This window comes from Rhinolophus hipposideros (assembly GCF_964194185.1).
Source record: "Rhinolophus hipposideros genome assembly, chromosome: 3".
NCBI lineage: Eukaryota > Metazoa > Chordata > Mammalia > Chiroptera > Rhinolophidae > Rhinolophus > Rhinolophus hipposideros.
In genome coordinates this window covers 52,437,403-52,452,107 of record NC_138049.1, presented here as the reverse complement: position 1 = coordinate 52,452,107, position 14,705 = coordinate 52,437,403, and the positions used below count along the sequence as shown (strand labels likewise).

At 35.7% G+C, this 14,705-nt stretch overlaps 1 protein-coding gene and 1 pseudogene across 3 annotated transcripts in view; both read left to right on the top strand.

Annotated features, from left to right (window-relative positions):
• Positions 1 to 14,705, top strand: part of GRIK2 (glutamate ionotropic receptor kainate type subunit 2) — a 606,408-nt gene that overhangs the window by 549,761 nt on the left and 41,942 nt on the right. The gene's annotated exons all lie outside the window — the stretch shown is intronic.
• Positions 10,557 to 13,975, top strand: LOC308490850 (TBC1 domain family member 1-like; annotated as a pseudogene). Its single transcript has 2 exons — positions 10,557 to 10,679; positions 10,871 to 13,975. The product of its transcript is annotated as a TBC1 domain family member 1-like (transcript).

Below are 14,705 nucleotides of genomic sequence, written 5' to 3'. Positions count from 1 at the left end.
TGATAAGCAACAAAGAAGTCTCATGTGAGATCTGTTTGTTGTGACCTATCAGTAATAATAAATTCTAGGAGTTTGGAGATTTGAATTCTAGAAATAGTTCTGCCAATCAAGCATGAGATATATGTCTTATATAAATATTAGAAGACTTATCAAAGGATTTTTGGCTTTCCAACTGTAAAATGTGTCTAAAAGTATTTATCTGTTCAAAATGAGTTTATACGTTCCAATGGATTCCAGGTAAACTCCTAATGAATCATAGTGAATCTTATTGACAGTGAATGCTTCTGGATTTTGAAAAAGGACAGAGTAATATAAGACCATGTATGGCCAGAACCATCACTATTATAATATAAATCTTGAGGAAAAAATCTTAAAACAATGCATTATTATGAGATATTTGTTATACCTAATATTTTATCTACATAAGTAATGTCTATGTGAATGTGTGTTATACATATATACATAGCTATGATACAATATATCAGAGAAAACAATTCTCTACTACTGTAAGTTACAAAAAAGCAGGGTTGGATCAAATTATTTAAAATTAACCTCACAAAAGATTATTTTTTAAATTGAGATAAAAGAGTTCCACCAGTTATTTTAAAAAATGTATATCTAAGTATGTATTATATCAGTTTTTGTTTTGGATATTTCATGGTCATGTAGATGCATAATTTATGTTCTCTGAACACAAAGAATGAAAGAAGAATTGGTGGATCCAACTAACAAACCATTTTTTTTTAATTATGTAGTTCAGTAGAATGGACTGACTTTTGTTCACCCCACTTTGAACAGTGCCCCACTTTATTGTTATTATAATGGCTATTTCTGGGAGGGAATTCTTATAAACTCCAAGTTTGCTTGGTCTCTGCTTGAATTTGTTTAAATTTAAGAGATTGTGTACATCTCTAGTAACTAGTTCTATAATTCCGTTGCTGTTCCTAGCTTACTAACGCTTAGATCAATGTGATGTTTTTTTTAAAGTTAATTCATCGGAGACTTCCCTCTCTTTGAAATGACTTCAATAGATGATGTTAAAGAGGAGAAACATCTCTTTCCCCAAGTAGCAACAGTAAAGAGAAGTTATCGACGACCAGGCCTTTGAATAGAAAGCAATAGCGTTCAAATTAACTACTACCTAAAACATCATGTAGAGGAAACTTCATAAATTTTTACTATTTTAAATTCCTCTATTGAATTAATAACTGTCCTCTTGTCTACACCTTACCCTGTCCTTGGCTTTACTTCTCTGAATTTTTCTGTGTAACTGTCTAGTGTCTTTTGTTTATGGGCTACGTGGACACATTCGAGAATACTGTATGTTATTTAAGGTAGAAGATTGTATCGCTGTGTGTCAGATTTCTAGTTAAATTAGGTGTGTGCAATCTCCTAAGAGATAATTACTAAAAATCATTATTTAGAAGACTTTGGAAATCATGAAATGTAAGAGCAAGGGATATGCAAGCACAGTTGCTTACTTAACTTGAGTGCAATGAATATTTAGAGCTCTACGACAACATAAGCAATATTTTAAAAAATGACAATATTGCGAGGAAAAAAATTGAAGAAAACTTAGTTTTTAATTAATTGTTTTAGTAATAATGCACCTTATTTTCTAAAAGTACCTAAGTAACTCTTAAAAATATTCTATGAGGCATTCTAATGTAATTTTCTTTCATTTGAAATACATTTCCAAACATTTTGGGTTTCTTTCCCATAATAGGACTTTAAGAAATAGTTTTGTGTTGTGTTTTTAGCAGTTTGCTATAGGCCTCATCTTTTTAAAACAAATAAAGTTTGTCTTGGATTCATTTAAATAGATATTTTGTTGGTAGCATTTGCTTAGGCAAATCAGTTGGTTCTGCTAGCAGTTCTGCTTACCTTTGTCAAGTCAAAAAAGATGTCATCAGCCAAAATTTATGGCTGAAGTCAGTCAAACTGCCATCCTAAAACTTGTCTTCACCATCTGGTTTGATATCTTCTTGACGTATCTTTTTGATGTATGTTGTAACAGGAAACTCTCCATCAGCAAAGGTAGCGTTCCTCAACATCTGCAGCTCTTTAGAATCAACAACAGGGTTCTGGTGCAATGGCTATGACATCTATCTCAGCAAATGTTGGATTTGTGTTAACAGCAAAGCAAATTGCCTCTTCCTGTGGCAACCGCCCTCTCGGGCAAAGGCTAACACTCTTTCTCAGAGCCCACATCTCTTCCTGAGGATTCAAGCACCTCTGCACTCTCCTGGAAATGGGTGCCATTACTTCTCACGTATGCATTTCTTCTTTAGCTTTCTTTCCTGTGTGGGGGACATGTCTCTGTGTCAACCAATGCAGGGGATTCGGATCACTCTCTGCAAGTTGTGAGGTACATGTCACATATACTCCCACCTAAACCAATTCAAAAGAGTGTTGAGAATCACAGCCAGAGCATAGCTCTCTCTTAAATCATCCTCAAAATGTTCATTCTTAATCTCTTTCATTACCTTTTTATGTCTTGTTGTGGATCAGTCATTTAATCGTTTCTAGATATACGATGGTATGTCTTCATGATAGTGTTTTTCACACTTTACTTAGTGTTTTATGTCAGTTTTTTCTTGGTGCCTCAACTGAAACATCCAATTTAACTTCAGGTTACCTATACAGATTTTTAAAAAAAATATTACAGGCAGATTCAGTTTTTATATAAACATTTTTTCTGCTAGATAAATAAAAATTTGTTAAAGAAAAAAACACTTTGAGTTAAAAAGACTACACTGTGTACAACTACCATAGATTGTATACAGGAAGTGAAAACCATTCATTCCACAAAGGAAACACCTCAGCAGACTGCCTTTGATACTGCAATTGCTAAAAAAACTATCCTTAGAGCTTTCATTTTGGAATTATTTTTAGAACACAGTTGCATACAACATTAAGAAAGCCAGCTCCTTTACTTTGTAGCTGTCTCTGCTTCTAGAACAATAACAACAAAAGTAGTGTATTACTTAAACATACATAGTTTTACTCCAAATAGTTTGACTTATTTTCAAAAACAAAGTTTACTAGGATCTAAAATTTTTAATAATAACAGTATTCAAAAGGACATGCATCTATAGGCAATTCTAAAAAAGGAATTCAAAAAAAATATGAGCAAGTTTAGACTAAAGTGACTCTTGAATTTGCAAGAGTAATTTGGCTGTGTTGATTCAACAGTGTTCATATAAAAAGAAGTTACTGTTTTATTTTATCTTTATAGAGAACTATGTGCATTCTGGGCATCACAGTCACATGGGAAGTAAAATACTTAATACATTCTAGTGAAAAATAATACTGCTTTTTATGAATGACCTTTTTTGTTTATTTTTTGCTTTCTTAGAATAAAATATCTGATTGGTAAAGATAATAGCTAAACAGTAAAAGTTCAAATGATATTGCAAAGTAGTCTTAAATATTGTTATTGTTTTTATTAGTCCTTAGCTACTCAGTTTCAGAGTAGAGAACTATTTTGTTTTCATAAAATATCTAAATGCATAAGTGAGTACCAAATTATCATCACATGTAAGTGCTGAGGGTAAACTAGCCCTTCATTTTTACTTTCTCTGATAGTAATTAGATGGTTAAAATTATACTCTTCACAGGGTGAATAATTATGTAAATATATTACAAATAGAATATCCATCTATGTTGTTTACTGAACTTTAGTTTCTCTTCAGATAATTTTAATATTATTTACAATGCAATTTTCACCAATGCTATTCATTAGCTTTCAGTTAGGAATTTGCTAATTTATATTTCTAATAGAATTTTAATAACCATTAAGGAAAGTGGAGGTTATGACCTAGAATTTTACTGTTTTATCTTTTTAGAGATTTATTGGCAATTTTAGTCATATTCCTAAGTTAGGTTTAATATTTTTATTTTGCACCATTTTTTCAGTTGATCTTTCTTTTATTTAACTAAATTCATCCATATCTAATTTCATGCATTTTTAGTCACAGCTGAGCTCCCATGCTATGTATTGAGAAGGCTGAATTATGGTTATAATTTTCAAAGTGCCCTTGAAACTTCAACCCAATCTAAAATGAATTTCCAATTTTAAATAGTTAGTTAGTTTTGTGAGTGTGAGTTTTGTGAGTGTGAGTCAGTTTGTGTTTTAAATAGTAGCACATACCTTTCTTTGTTTCACCCATAATATGCCTAGGCTCACACCAACACATTTAAAGATAAAAGGTATGGATATAAATATTTCAGAAGTCTTTCTTGTTTGTTATAAGTTTAGATATATTTTGATTTTTCTTCAAGCAATCCCTATCTATCTATCTATCTATCTATCTATCTATCTATCTATCTATCATTTCATTGGAATTGTCAGGAATAATTCTCCTGTCTAATTTTTAAAAATAACTTCATTTTTTTCCTTTTAAATGGGTCTTTTTTGTTATAATTTGACAAATCACATATGTACACTTTACTAGGTAACATTTTGAAATAAAGTCCTAAAGCATGATAAAAAGCTTTATGTACTTTTTTAAATTAATTAGAGGAAAGTTAGATTTTTCAGTTTAGTAGTTATTCCTTATTCTAAAATTTGATACAATTGACTGGTTGGATAAATAGGGACACACACACACACACACACACACACACACACACATGTACGGGTATATTTTCTGTAACTACACTTTGGAAGCCTGGTTTATTTGTTTTGGGGTTTTTAAAATATACTATTGTACTTTATATTTTGGTAATCCACTCTGAAAATGTGAACATTACATCTGGAAGAGAAGTTGAAAGTTCTGTGGGTTGTAAAAGAGGTTATATGTGATCAAATAAAGTTCAAGGTTGGACTTATTTGGGAAACAACATAGGTCTGGTCTAAAAGGTTTGGTTCAGTCTCCTCTTCTTGAGTGACAGTGTTCTTCAGTGACAGTTCCATTCCTATCATGGAACTACTGAACAAAAGAAAACTTTAAGCTTTTGCAAGCAAAAATAAAATGGAATCAGACCTATAGTCACTCAAGTACAGGACACTAACTCAAAGGTGGGGTTATTTAAAATATACATATAGGTTGGTAAAAAACTGAATACCTGGATAGAAGAAAAAGCAAAATTAATTGCCAATATGGTTGAGACAATACATAAAAGACAACTCAAACGTTTATACTAAATGTAATGATTGTTGGATGATGGGAAGTAAATACTAATTAAAGGCATCACCACATATGACATAGCTGTCTCCACTCTGTTCGGACAGATGATTCTAGTAGAGATTTGTGTCAAAACAAAAGATGCTCTCATGTGGAAACTAATTTTAGTTCAATGCAAAAGTGTTAAGGTTCTAAGCTACCTGCAGGTTGTTTCTCCCATTGCCTTTGCTAGATGACAGTGTCAAATAACAAACCATGTAACTGTATAGCTACCCTGCCTTACCTATTCTAGCCACTGCTGTGTGGAAGAAACCCCATGCTGGCAAATAGTGGATACTTACTCATGTTCCATATAAATTGGCGTGGGATTCAATCAATTTTAGCCTCCACCTGCTTAAAATATTTTTTCCTGCACTCCCTAATGGGTTTAAGCCTGCTTAGAGGATGTTATGGGAATGGAACAGGTTGCCAGTGTATCTCACACATGTACACACTCAGACTATTCTTACCATCCTCTTATGATTAATTTTAGTTTTATTTAGGAATCACTTAACACATACTTGAAATTATCATTTTTGAAATTAATTTCAAAGGGTACTTCTTGAAAACTATTCAACTGAAAGGTACTATGCATATCATTCTGTAGTTTTCTTTCTATCTTTTTTTTTTTTCTTTTTGTATTTCTACAGGATTTTTTGTGTTTGGGAGGTTTCATTACATATATTATTCTTTTGCAAAGGAATTTGGGGGTTTTACTTTTAAACTTACCATTGTTTAATCTGTTAGCCTGAAACTCTTGTCTTGCTTCTATTTTGCTTCATCTTAAGTACTTATTCTGGAAAGTATATTTTGTCTTATCTCTAAATCACTGTCTTAAATAATAAAATGACCAATTACAGAAAAGCAATTTCAGCAAAATTGTCTACTGTTAAACTCACAGCAACTTGCTTTAGTGTATAAATTAAGAATCTGCTTTAAATCTTGTTCTAGATATTTACCTTAATCTCACTTTTCTCATCTTTGTGATGGACATGAGGATTTAACTATGTGTTCTTATAATGCTTAGCGTAGCATTTTGTACATAGTAAGTTCTCAATTAAGAGTAGTTTTAAGAAAAGCAGCTAAGAATATGTGTTCCTTGTATTATCAGTAGCAATATTGACCCAAGTCTTCCTTTAATGGATTACAATATTAATGGTAATTAGCCTATTATTTAAACTTATCAGCATGAAAATGAGATTTAATAAATGTTTATAATTGATCTGAATATTTCCTTCAACTATTCTCTGACTTTATGTATAGTTGATACCTCTCAGAATTAATAAAAAATGTATTATTGAATTTTTCCTTAGGATGCATCTTCAATTATACCTTTTATAGTAACCCCGTGCTTCATAGCTAATTGTCTAGTTATGATTTCATTAGTGTACACCATTCATTCTTTCAAATATCTATAGAATGCCTTGCTGTCAGTACCTGTGTTAGGTATAGAGATATACCTAGAAACCATGACTCAACAAGAGTCATGAAGAATACAGAAATTAATCAATCATTAAATAGAATGTATAATTAAAATGTAATCAATCATTAAATAGAATGTATAATTAAAATGTTGGCTACAACCTACTATGGGGATATAGAATTAGTCTAGGAAGGCAGAGGGAACATGCCAAATAAATCTGTCCTATCAAGAAGAGTTCATCATAAACCCTATTAACATGGGTTGATGTGACCAAGTTTGAGGTTTAGAAAGACCGTTCTGGAGGGAAAGAATGTTAACTAGAAAAAAGGAAGTTAAGATCTAAAAGACTTACGCATGCTTAAATCTAATCAGGTAAAAAAGAGTTATAGGAGAGAAATAATTATGTAAGATTCCTGAAAAAGACAAAAGGATGTGGTGAAATCTAAACCATAAAATGAAGGGTTCTCTGTGGGAGGAAGGATAATAGAACAAAAAGAGAAGCAGGGAGATTACAATATAAGAATATTTTTGATCTAAGAAAGTTTTAGATTTGTTTTGTTCCCATACATGTCTTCATTTTTTTCTATTCTTCTATTTAAAATGTACCTTACAAGCAAAGGCAAGATCAACTGTCAACAGTGAATGAGTCCACAGAAGATTTTGAGTTTCAGGAAAGGAGAGACAGTTGAAATGCACATTGTAGAGAATAAGTTGAGAGAAACATACTTTCTGGGTACTGTTTAGAATTCACTTAAACTCATCCTTTGTAGTATGACTTTCTCCAATAATGCTGTGCTGCCATGATACAGATTCAGAGGAAGTGGATAGTTGGGTTAATTTAGGATTGAGGTTAGTTAGGCGGTTCAAAGAAAATAAAGTTTAGTGAGTTTAGGGTATTAGTAACAATAGTTTTGAAATGATAGTTCATGAACACTCATGTGAACAAACTGGAATATAAAGAAGGAGATAATGAATTAGAATGAGAGTCATTAATAAGCATGAGACACCAATGAGATTGGGAAATGTGACCAGTAAAGAAGTTGAATAGTAAACCAGGATAAAAAGGGATTATAATCATAGAGTAAGATACTATAGTAATTGATTTTGAAAGTAAAGCAAATTCAGGTGTTAATAAATACAACATTATATGATTGGATTTAGGAGGCTAAGGTGCCGGAAAGAAAGTCATTGGAGATGATTGTCAAAGAACAGAAATCACTTAGGACTTTCAGTGAAGGAAGAGCAATGATGTTCTGGAGCTGGCTTATATTAAATTGAAGAAATCAAATATTCAGGAATTTTATAGTTTGGTTGATGTCATATCTATACTTAAAAATGGCAATAGTGGGAATATTTAAACGATAAAACCAGGAAACACTACAAATCTGGGTCTCACCCTATTTTCCAGAGAGCCAGTTGTTAAACATTCATCTTTGAGGAGGGACAGATATCTGGGTACTATGATATTCTGGGAATTATGGCCATATCCAGAAAATGAATAAAAGATTCATTCAAATGAAGAGGAATCATTGTAGTAAGATTGTATGGCATGTGCCTTAAAAAATCAGGATTTTGTACCTTGTTTTGTTTTCAAAAGGGGATAGGACAGTGACCATCTAAAAATGGGGGGAAAAACAAAGAGGATACTAATCCTACTTCCCATCATTAGATTTGTGAAATGTGAAATACATCCTCGTATTTTTATGAATACATTAAAGCTACAATTTAACATTGGAATAGAGCTTAAAATTATTTATGCAGTGTAATGATGGGGCTTTCTTTACACTTTTCTTTAAAACTAGGCCAGTGTCATTCTTTTCCTTATTAAATTAAGCCATGAACAGAATATGAAAGAAAGAAGTGAATGTGCCTAGTTATTCTTCAAACTATGTATAGTTATACAGACAATCTCTGATAAAAGATATCTTAGCATTTATATAGTGTTACCCATTTATTCTGCAGATGAGCAAATTGAGTTCTAGAGATGAAATTACTCATCAAATATCATTTAAACTTGGTTATAGCAGAGCTTAGACTAATACCTATCTTTTAAATTCTAGCACAATAGGTAGAATACATTTATTCATTTACTTATTCATGTTTTGCTTATTTATTTATATACTTATTATATATCAGGCACTGTTCTAAGTATAGAGGCTCTAGGGATGAACAAAACAGGACAAAAATTGCAGACTTCATAGAGTTTATCTTGTAGGGATGGAGATAGAAACTGAACAGATACATAAATAAAAATAGGAAATATATAATATTCTACATAGTTATTAAATACTATGAATAAGGAAAAATGTAGGAGGCATTATGTGGTAAATGAGGAACTGGAATTATAAATAAGGTAAATCATAGAAGTTCTCTTGAAATGGTGATCAGAGTGGGGTGACAGAGTGAGGCACACATACATACTCATACGTGCCAGCTGGAAGAAAAGTATATTCCAGCTGGAGAAAATGGCCAGTTCAAGCCCTTAGGTTAGAGTATGGCTCTTCTATTTGAAATGTACCTTAGATTAGTGATTCATATAGTCATGATGTGATTATTTATACATATTAAATTCATGATTATTGTGATCAAATAGGCTTTTCCAGCCAGTAGATAGAGATGTGGTTAGAGCTGGTTGCGTCTTCTCCTCAGATCCCCAGGACCCAACCGAGGTCATTTATTTACTATTTAGAAATAAAACATCCATTTGGTGTATATTTTAATGTATATAAGTTTACAGCAAATAATACAAAAAATATACCATTTTGTGTATAGTTTAATGTACATAAGGTTACATACATATGAGTATAAGTGTCTGTATGTGTGTATATAATATATATCATGAAGTTTGCATCATTCCCAAAAAAGTTTAGAAACCATAGAAAAGGAGCTGACAAAGTAAAAATAATAATTATTTTAAGAGTTTCAAATGTTTTTTTTTTTTTTTTTTTTTCTCTTCTTTCTTTTTTGGCCATCCTATTCGTAATGCAGAATTTCAATTACAGGGAGGAGTGAGGCCCAGCAAAACTGTGACTGAACTGAATCTTAAATTAAGGAATTGGAATTACTTCCTCTGACTTTCTGTCATACCTAACTCATCAATTTAGTTTCCACCTCAGCTGTCATTTGTCATGGCACTTATCACAACATTTTAAAATTCTTAGTTTACTAGCCATGCATTAGGAGACTTTAAGCTTTGCTAGGACAGCGGCATGATTTGTTTTTGGTTAACCTTGGCGTGCACAGTGCCTGGCACCGTCCTTTACATCAAGCTGGTGTGCAATAAATATTAAAATGAAATAACAAGTGAGTGAATGAGTAAGCAAGTGAATCAATCGAATGAGCTCAGATTTAAAATAAAACTTTTGAGTCCCTGAGGCTCCCTACTTGGAAAGGTCTCATGTTGGATATAAGCCACATTGGTCAATGATCCTCCCTCAGCCAGGCTCAGGGTACTTTTGCTAATCTTGCTCACTAGGGTTATTAGGTCAGATTATGGGGTAGGGGGATAGGTGGCATGTTTCTGTATTCCTAAAAATAGTAAGTTTTACAAAAAGTAAAGGCAAAGATATAAGAATGTAGTGGCTGGCACATACTACAGTCTTCTCATAGAGTTACTCTGTTTTTCCATTGATTGATTACATAAAACTCACAATAAGGATAAAATCCTTACATATTTAGGGAGCTTTATAACTTGGTAAAAGTTGATTTATATAGGTTTTCTCATTTATTCCTTATAGCATGTCTGTGAAATTGGTGGGAAGTTTTTAATTAGACAGAATTGAGAAATTGTTCACCTGGTGAAGTCCAGTTTTCTTTCTTTTTTTTTTTCATTTGTCAAAATTGCCCTTTCTGGGCCTGGCAGTTCTGTGAGAGAGACCTCTTGGGCAGTGATAAGCCAGGAGGAGCACGCCTCCACAGGGGTGGGAGGGCGGGGGGCATGACTCCCCCCTACTTCCAGCGATTCCATGGGGCATGCCACCCTGCTGGCGATGACTCCGAAACAGATTTTCACTGTGACTGCCCTGCAGCATACTAAAGCACCAGCTCCACTGTGTGAAGGCTGCCCCTGCAGGGCCTGCACAAGCTCTGTGAATGGACAGAGGGAGTGAATTCTTCCGAAACCAAACTAGAACTCCTGGAGCACCTGACATTAATCAGGAGCAAACTGATTTTTGAAGAGGTTCGGAAATTGAGACCGTCAAAGGAGCATCCAGAGAATGAACTGATGATTTCTTTCCTGAGATGTTTATATGAAGAGAAACATTGTTCAGCTGGGTAGCCAGGTTGTGAGATCAGCTCCCTCCCAGCCTGGAAGATTGACTGCCAAGAAGAGCTCCATTGCCAGTGGGAGTTTGAGGACACATTTGCCAAGAATTTCAAGGTGCTCTTCTGTGGCCCGGTGATGGTGGCGCACAAGAAGTCCCTGCCAGCCCTAACTGATATGTGCATTGAGAAGTTCAATCACATCAGTTGTAGCAGGAAAGCCGAATTTGACTTGATCTCCCAGAATTCTGAGACTGCTAGTCCTGTGGGAGGATTTTCCTTCACAGATAGGTTCCGATCTGTGCTCCAGGGGACTGGGAGTGGGGAGCTAGACCAGAGGGCTGAAGCACAAATCCTTCTCTTCCCTGGGCTGCACTCTTTGGCCTGTAAGAAGGAATTTCAAGATAGAAGCCTTCAAAGTAGTCGTTTCTGCAGTTCTTTTGAGGAAAACGAAATTGAGAACTGTCTCACCAGGGCACAATATTGTGCAGCCCAACCACAGATACTTAGCAAAATCAAACTATGATCACAATTGGTCAATCTGAAGTGTACCTCATCAGTCCTGACACCAAAGAAGAGTATAGCAGAAAAATTTGAAGGGGATACCATTTTGCTCTCAGGGTATTAGACACGTGGACCACTCTGGGTTTATCTGCGGAGAGTCTTCAGGAGGTGGAAGCTTTCATTTCATCTTTGTGTTTCAGTGCACAAATGAAGTTCTGGTTGAAATTATGATGACTCTGAAACAGACTTTGACGGTGACTGCCGTGGAGCAGACTAAAGCACCAGCTCCACTGTGTGAAGGCTGCCCCTGCAGGGCCTGCACAAGCTCTGTGAATGGACAGAGGGAGTGAATTCTTCCGAAACCAAACTAGAACTCCAGGAGCACCTGACATTAATCAGGAGCAAACAATGATTTTTGAAGAGGTTTGGAAATTGAGACCGTCAAAGGAGCATCCAGAGAATGAACTGATGATTTCTTTCCTGAGATGTTTACATGAAGAGAAACAAAAAGTTCACGTCCGTATTGGGGAGATAAAGCAGGCATCACAGATTGCAGCAGAGACTACTGGAAGTGAATTACCATCTGATTTAGGGTGGATATGCTGAAAAACAAAGTGAAAAGATCTTTAAACAGAGTCTTTAGAAAATATTTTGTCCCGGGGTAATAAAGCCAGAGACCTTCAGGAGCATTCCACCAATTTGGATCTGGACAGCACCATGTCTGGCACCTTAAGTAACACCAGCAAAGAGCCATCTGTGTGTGAAAAGGATGCCTTACTGGTCTCAGAGAGCTCCTTCAGGCTCTCAGCTCCTAAGATGGCAGACATATCCAGTGACTCAGAGAGCCACCCCGCAGAAGAGCGGGCCCTGCTCTCTCCCCAGTAGGGTTTCAGAAGGCATGCTAACACCCTGAATCGTTTCCCTATGGAATGCCAGAAACCCCCCGAACCAGCTCATAGGTCTTCAGGGGTCTCGCAAAGAAAACTTATGAGGTATCACTCAGTGAGCACAGAGACTTCTCATGAACAAAAAGACTTTGAATCCCAAACCACCCATCTTGGTGATGCTATCGATACCTTTTCAAAGACACGGAGACACTTGTGGAAGCAGCAGATGTTCCTCTGAGAGGCAACCGCATAGAAAGCATGTGATTCTCCCAGAAAATATAAAGATTATTCTGAGCCAGGAGAGATTGCCCTGCGATTTCCATTAGAACCAGTTTATGAAGATGGACCGTTTGGCCCTGTATCAGAGGGGAGGGAAAAAGGACATCTTGAGAGCTTCGAGAAATGTGGCAAAAGGCAATTCTACAACAGATACTCCTCCTCAAAATGGAGAAGGAAAATCAGAAGCTGCAAGCCTCTGAAAATGATTTGCTGAACAAGTGCCTGAAGCTTGATTATAGGAAGAAATTAATCCTTATCTTAAAGAAGTAACCACAGTGTGGGAAAAATGCTGAGCGCTCCAGGAAGATCCAAAATTAAGTGTGACATCGAAAAAAGGTATTCAGTTGTTGGTCAAGGTCGGCCACATCATGACCGGGGTGAAATCTGGAAATTCCACATAACAATACCATCTTCAAACACCAGTGTCCCAGTAAACAGCAGCCAGAGGATACACCAAAGAACTCTTAAAACAGCTCACCTCCCAGCAGCACACAGTTCTTATCAATTTTGGGCAGAACCTTTCTAACCTTTCCGTACCTCTCAGCCCAGCTGGGAGCAGGGCAACTGTTATTTTACAGCATGTTGAAGGCCTATTGGCCTCTAGACTAAGAAATAGGATATTGCCAAGGTCTCAGCTTTGTAGCAGGTATTTTGCTGCTTCACATGGGTAAGGAAGAGGCTCAAGTTTCTGATGTTTGATGGGCACTGAGGAAATAGTACCAGCCAGACATAGTTATTTTACAGATCCAGATGTACCAGCTCTTGAGGCTTCTTCACGATTACCACAGAGAGCTCTGCAATCACCTCTAGGAGCACAAGACCGGACCCCAGTCTCTAGGCTGCCCTCTGGTATCTTGTGGTGTTTGTCTAACCGTTCCCACTGGTATTTGTGGCTGGAGTCTTTGATATGATTTTTCTTCAGGGATCAGAGGTCATATTTAAAGTTACTTTAAGTCAGTTGGGAAGGCATAAGCCCTTGATTCTACAGCATGAAAACCTAGAAACCATAGCTGACTTTATAAAAAAAACATACTACCCAACCTGGGCTTGGTGCAAATGGAAAAGACCATCAATCAGGTGTTTGAGATGGACATCTCTAAACAGTTACAAGCTTATGAAGTTGAGTACCATGTGCTTCAAGAAGAACTTATCAATTTCTCTCCTCTCACTGACAACCAAAGAATGGACAAATTAGAAGAAACCAAGAGCAGCTTACACAAACAGAACTTTGATCTCCTTGAGCAAGTACAAGTAGCAAATGGTAGAATCCAAAGTCTCAAAGCCACAGTTCAAAAGATTCTGACCAGCAAAAGCAAGCTGAAGCAGGCAGCCCTTGCCTTAGAGCTGGAGAGGTCAGCCCCGCGGCAGACAGCGAGGAGCTTCAGAAACAGAGAGTAGAGCTGGATGGTCCACAGCCTGACCTCACACAGCCCAAGCCCATGGGATACTGACAAGCACAGGGGACAGCACTTCCACAGGGTATGGCTCTGGACGAGACCTTGCACCTCTATGTTGACACTGTCCAGGCCTTAAATAAGAAAAACAGAAAATGACGGAGGGAGAAATTGAAATATGAAGCATGCTTCTCAGGGAGGAAACTAGCTTGCCAGCAGGCATATTCTTCTGAAGTAAACTTGCAAATTCAGGGGGCACAAATATCCCAAGGTTTTTGTTGTTGTTTAGGCTTTAGTTTGTCCCTTCTCCAATTTTAATTACTATAATCAGTAGATTTAGATGACATGCACAAAAATAAACTTTTCTTTTTCCCATTTCAGTAAAAAAAAGGAAAAAATAAATTGTCAAAATGATAATTTCTGATTACTGTTATTTGAAACAAAAGAAAACATTTGACCAGGAAAGTTCAAGATATCTCATTTAAAGAAGAGTGTGTTTAAATGATGCAGCATGCATAATCAAATACTGGTTCAAATCCCTGAAAAGGATGACTGCCTTTAACTGCACCAAATTGCTTTAACTGCTCTGCTTTGTATTTATCATGTTATGCTCAGTCACACTCTTATTTCTCTCTTAATTCTCAGTAACACCGAGAAGAGCAATTCCCTCTGTTTCATTGTCCTTCCCTTCAAATTTCCTGTTTTAAGAGATTGCAGATGCTTTGAGACAAAACTGCCAGAATTAGTCCAAGGACTGACAGGTTTGCTAACAACCAAATGCTTTCAG